This window comes from Eleginops maclovinus, chromosome 10 (genome assembly GCF_036324505.1).
Source record: "Eleginops maclovinus isolate JMC-PN-2008 ecotype Puerto Natales chromosome 10, JC_Emac_rtc_rv5, whole genome shotgun sequence".
NCBI classification, from domain to species: Eukaryota; Metazoa; Chordata; class Actinopteri; order Perciformes; family Eleginopidae; genus Eleginops; species Eleginops maclovinus.
This window is the reverse complement of record NC_086358.1, coordinates 12,871,338-12,877,458: the sequence shown is the minus strand read 5'-3', so window position 1 is coordinate 12,877,458 and position 6,121 is coordinate 12,871,338.

The following is a 6,121-nucleotide window of genomic DNA, read 5'->3' as shown; positions in this document are numbered from 1 at the left end:
TGGAATCAAATAAAAACGGAAACATTTGGACTTAAGGAAACGCATCAAACCACCCAAAAAAACATCTGCGTCGTGCTGCGACTTCCACCCCCGTTTGCTTCACAGACATTGTTTTCCTTCATTCCTGCCTTCATTTTGACATTTCGGTTGACGTACATGAGCAATGATTCACCTCAGCCATAGACAAGCAAGATGCCAGGTGTTTACTCCAGCCTGCAATCAGCTGTCTAGTTTGACACTGAGTCTCCATGATCTTGTCAACAAGCGCACATATTGCACGCTACATCAAACACACATGCATGCACAAACTGAGACACGCGCACGCACATCACAGATAGACGGAGCCTACATGGGCTGTTAAGCTTGCGGCTTGCATCAGTGGGATAGATCTGTTCGGCGTTGAGCCTTGTCATTGCTGTCATCTTAATTTTGGGCTTGGCACATCCCCAAATTGCCCCCACCCCCCCCTGCCACCACTACCACCGATGGCTTCCTCTTTACTGTCTTTATCAGAGTGGAAAATGGATGGGACACCAACCCACTTTTACGTGGCTGTGCCTTCCTCTCCTAATCAACGGAGAGCAAACTTCTTATGACTCCCCAGCAAAATGTCTAGAGAAAAAAACCAGACAGTTTTATCTCACTTTTGCAAATGCTCGCCCCTTCATTTCATCAAGCTCTCCCCTGTGAAATATATCCTTCCCACTCAAGCCAAAGCCCACAGGGGGCAAAAAGCCAGTGAAGCCTCTTATTGAAATTGCCATCTTATCAGACAAAATATCGCCAGGACATCGCTTCACAAATAGAGTGGTAATAAGTCTCGGTCAAGTGAGGTTCCCTTTTATATCACCCCCCGTGGCGTAGAATGACGCAGTTTTTATATTACTTAGATGTTTGGAAGATAAAATGGGATCGCAGCAGCGGCCAACTCTCCAGGCTGCTGCAGGGAACAGCTGTCAGAAACAGCACTCGATGAAAAGAGAGAGGAAGAGGAACAGAAAGAGAACACACACTCTAGTACTACAGTACGTCATAAATTATGCCATTATCCAACATATTAGATTGTCTTGTATTATCTCCAACTGAATATGGTGGAGCAGACACTACAATAGAGCAGGAAATTAGTCTTGATGGAACATTTGTGTCCACACAAAGTGGAAAACAAGTCATAACCCTGTCAAGAAATGGATCTAATTTCATAGAAAGCTGTGGGAGGGACGCCTGATGTTACACATTTTAGCCTCATCTTAATTGAATTCCAGTCACTTCTTAAAAATATCTCTGCTTCAAGCCCTTGACGATCGTGCAAATCAATATCTCAACAGGCCTGTACACATTTTCTGCTGTGTACTTTGAAATGGTTGCATTCAAAAATGTTGCCTTTCCCCTTATCTGCGATTCTGTCTCTTTCTGAAATACTCACAGTAACCCCTCTCAATGCTCTCTGATCCGGGATATGCTCTAATCTCAAACCACTATCTTCAAAAGGCCATATGCCATGCCTCTCTTTTGGGGCCTGCCACAGATTGCCTCCTAGTAAGCACCTTCTGGGGAGCTCTTTGGGGATTGCTCCGTTTGATCTATGCTACCTGGACTACAATGGAGCAGCAGAGGAGGATCCCCTCTCTCTGATCTCTTCAGCTTGCCGGCAGCACACTCAGTCTTCCCCTGCGGTTAGGCTAGTGCCTTTGAGAAATACAACCCACAGTGTTTCATAGACGCACCATTTCAGCCATTTCGATTCCAATAGTTCACCGTCTCAAATCCAATTGAAGCTTTGAGATATCTGTGGCCTCAGGTATAGCCAAAGCGTGCTTCTCGAGGGTCAGTTCACTGACGATAAGAAAGCCCCCCTCATGATGAAATACTGGTCTCATGCTTACTTTTCTTTGGCATATCTAGAAGCTTTATTTGAATTAATCCTTGGTAGAAAGTGCAGCACATGACTTACAACTTACTTGGTGTCATTTATTAGCCAGCTTTGCTTGCTATAAGAAACCAGAGGAAAGAAAGAGATGATTTTTGAGCCTTTGTCTGCAAGACGGTACTGAGTACTTTGAGTTATTTTATTGGGATGTTCCAAATTACTACTTTCCTTGAAGTTTAAACTCAGACTGGTTGACTACTAGATATGTAAAAAAAAAAAAAAACATAGAAATCAGGAAACAGTATCTGAAAAAGTAATGCATATATTATAATAGCCATTTGAAATAATTTATGAGTTAGGAAAGCACTGAATTAAAATAATATGTTTTACAGGCTAGTATTTCTGGTGCTACAGCCATTTAGCAATAGACGTGTTGACTTATTAAGTGACTAATCAAATAATTGTGCACATACAAACTTTTTACAAGAACTTCACGGTATACATAGAGCAACTGAGATACAGACACAATGCATCAATGTGGCCAGTATTGATTTTCTGTCATGTTTACACTTAATTACTTTTAAAAGTGAGAGATATCAACTGAAGAGAAAGGCCCAACTGGCAGTAGGAGGTCAACATAATATAGTAAAGTAAGAATGGCACCAGACCAGCTTAAATCATCCCCCAGAGCCTGGGGTTTCCCCTTGGGACAGGGCAGCTGTCCAGAGAGAGACATCATTATCTGCGAGTCGCTGCACCTCTCTGCTCTATATTGTCAAGCCCTCTTGAATCTGAAAACCGAAAGGGACAGGAAAGGAATAAATAAGGAGTGCTGATTGCAGGATGCTGGGGATAAAGGTAAATAAAGCTATGTAGTGTCACAGACCTCTGTAGCATTTGGTCACATGACAATTGTACTCCACTACTTAGTGGAAAAAATAGCTAACTGCTGGAAATGTTATTTGTGTTAAAACATCTACTCAACCCAAACATTAAAGGGAATTTAAATTGAACTTGTAGCACATGCTCAAACACTATGCCAAAAAAAATATTCCTGGAGAGCATGTTAGTAAATGTTGCATTATTTCTCCTCTGACACTTCGATTTAGTTTCAGCTCTTAAGAAGCATTCAAATTTAGTTTCAGAAAAACGCTCCCAACTTAGTGAGGAAAATGTGTGTCAACACTGATGTTATTCATTACACTGGACATTTTACAAGAGAAAATAACCATTGATGAATTTGATTTCTGAACGGTTCTGTCTGCGATTGCACAGATTGATATTTATTAATTAACATTAACATTCAAGATTAAAGGTGGCTGGATGCAGACCTTAAGACCAGCTAGAAAAAGGTGTCAAATGTGAAAGCTCATTAAAAAGCATTCACTCAACTATTCAGTCAAATCTCAATAGTTGAGTGAAAGCTCATTAAAAAGCATTCACTCAACTATTCAGTCAAATCTCAATAGTTGAGTGAATGCCGGCAACAGTATTCTACAACAGCCTAATCATCAATGCATACAGAGTTGTTTAAGGACATTAAGGAAACATACACACATTTTCTTGACTACTATTACAACAAAAGACCTAATTATAATCGTCTGTGTTTATGTTGGTAGGACAAACAGTCACACTGTTTTTTGATGAAAAAAAGTAAAGTACCAGCGCAAAGTGATACGAACATCAACAAGCTTAAAAAAAGTACAGTATTATAAGCAGTATTAGTATTACAAAATATTAACCCAAATGGGGCGACAACAAAGGATAATTTGCAAATTGAATACTTCAACATGAAGACATGGCGCTAAAATAGACTATTGAACAAAAGCTATGTAAAAACACTGATAAATCAGGCTGATTAAGTATATGACCACATAAGGCTCTGCTGTTGAAACATATGACATTGTGTTTCTCAACTGAACAATAAATAAGTGCCAGCTACTCTGAATAAAGCAGTCAGAATCAATGACTGAACAACAAAACTCCTTATTTATTCCTCTTTAATATGAGTTGTTCCACATTTGAACAAAATACCAATCAACTTCTGGACTATAAAATCCAAAAATCCAAAATCGAATCACAATACCATGTGTATCTCAACTCTCATTGCCACAGGCTTTGACTTTTTGGAATAACAATTACAATTCAATAACCTGCAGATGGGGAGAAATGTATTCCATTGTTGAACATACGTTTTACACAACTATTTCCACCTTAGTCGTTAATGCAATTACAGAAAAAGTGTTAATGGGAGAGAAGATTGGAAATGGAGCCGTGGAAGGATGGGAACACTAGAGTCAGAAAACTGATAATAGACATTGATGTCTGCCATTAAATGATAATGCCACATGCTTCTCTTGCTGCTTGGGGAAAAGACTGGTTGGTAATATGACATTGTTATTTAAATTATGAGACCTGCTAGAAATAGGCAACATTTCTTTTCTACAGCTTGTTTCATAATGGTTATGACATTCATGATTTTGTTTGGGCAATTTCAAACAAAGAGCTTATTTTAGAATGTTATACCAAGTTTCCAAAGGGCTCTTAATAAATCACTGGCAACACAGAGGAGCAATCACTGAAATAATGAAAAGGAGAGAAGGGTGTTCTCTAGGATTTATCATTCCACAATAAATCTGAGATCTCTAGTAAACAAAAGGGAAGATAAATTGCTTTCTTGTCAGGCACATCCCTCAATTTGAATTATTTCCCCCCACTACACTTACATGTTGCACTCAGGAAAATATGGGATTCATTGCTAAAGCAAAGGGGACAAGACTTATGAGGGGGTCACACAATGTGACAGGTTGTAAACATGCCAACAGTTTAGCTAAAGCATGTAACCCACTCTTTGGAGTTAAAACAAAAAGTGAGCAGACCAGCATTGTGTGATAATGTCTCATTGCACAGAAAAAAACTGTACGCACAACAGTACAACTCAAAGTTAAACCAGGAAGTCTGTAAACTGTGAAGCTTAGATCTCTTATTCCAAGATCTCAGCAATGACTTTGATGACACACTTATCATAACAAATAAAAGTTGGCCAAAAAATTCAGAAGATGGAATTCTTCTTTAATTAAACCCTACAGCTTTCAATTGAGCCAGTGGAATAATATGTAAACGCAACAACATGTAAGTTGTTGGCAAACAATATCACATTTACACATTCAGCTGCCACAGATTATAATTGTAATATTTTCCGGCTCTTTCCGTGTCTTAAACTGGTCATGCTAACAATGGCTAACAAAGATAATTGATTTCCGAGTTGTGGATAGCATAAAGTGTGACATCATTCCAAACTCCAGCTTCCGAGGTTAATTGAATGCACTGCAAATTACATTTGCTAGGTAGATGACAAAAGTTTGATGATGGATATGCATCTACAAATTAGGTTAATGTAAACCAAAACAATAAAGTTTTAATTGTAAAATAAATATGTGCCTAAAAGACCTGAAGCACTCTGTAAGCTGACGGGAACTAGTCAGTTGATTGGTAAAGCGTGTTTTTTTTTTGCATTGGCAAATGCTAAATTGATTAACTATATCAATTTGCTTGATTGTTTCAGAGAATTAATCGTACTCCTTATCCACTAGTACTTCTGAAAAAAAAAAGGCAAACCTTAGGATATATAAACACTGAGGATTGCATGAACATTCACAGGGAGGGACTCTTTCTTAATGCAACATCTGATATACATCTACAAGAGCAAATACATGTCTTGTACATGATGTTTAAATTGGTATATTGACTTATTGAAGTGGTCCTGGATCCCACAGCAGTGAAGCATGAAGCTTTATGTTGAGAGATACAACGAGAACTGGGCCTCCATATCTTGCTCAAGCCTAGAGGGGCTCAATGGTTATCTGGCCTTTTCTCATTAACTGGGATATGAAAGTGGGAGCTCCCTTTCTGCCATTTGTCCCTTGGAGAAAACCTGGACTGGGACATTAATAAAAGGCCTGAAGTCTGAAGGGAATAACTCGAGCCCTATCTCTGAGTCATTTTTCAGGGCGCTTTTCACATAAGACTCATCTTCCACTTCTGTCTTTCCCATTTCCATGAAACCCCGTCTCAGACCAACCTCTAACTCAAACAAGAGCACTGTGTGCAAAGCAGAGAGGCGTTACATTTCACAAAACCCTTAAGACAGTTAAAATGTATTACATTTGAATAATAAGACAGTTATCTTTAACTGCTTTATGTTTAACATTACAATTTCCTGTGTGTACAATTGTCCTGAGGCACCAAAGAGAA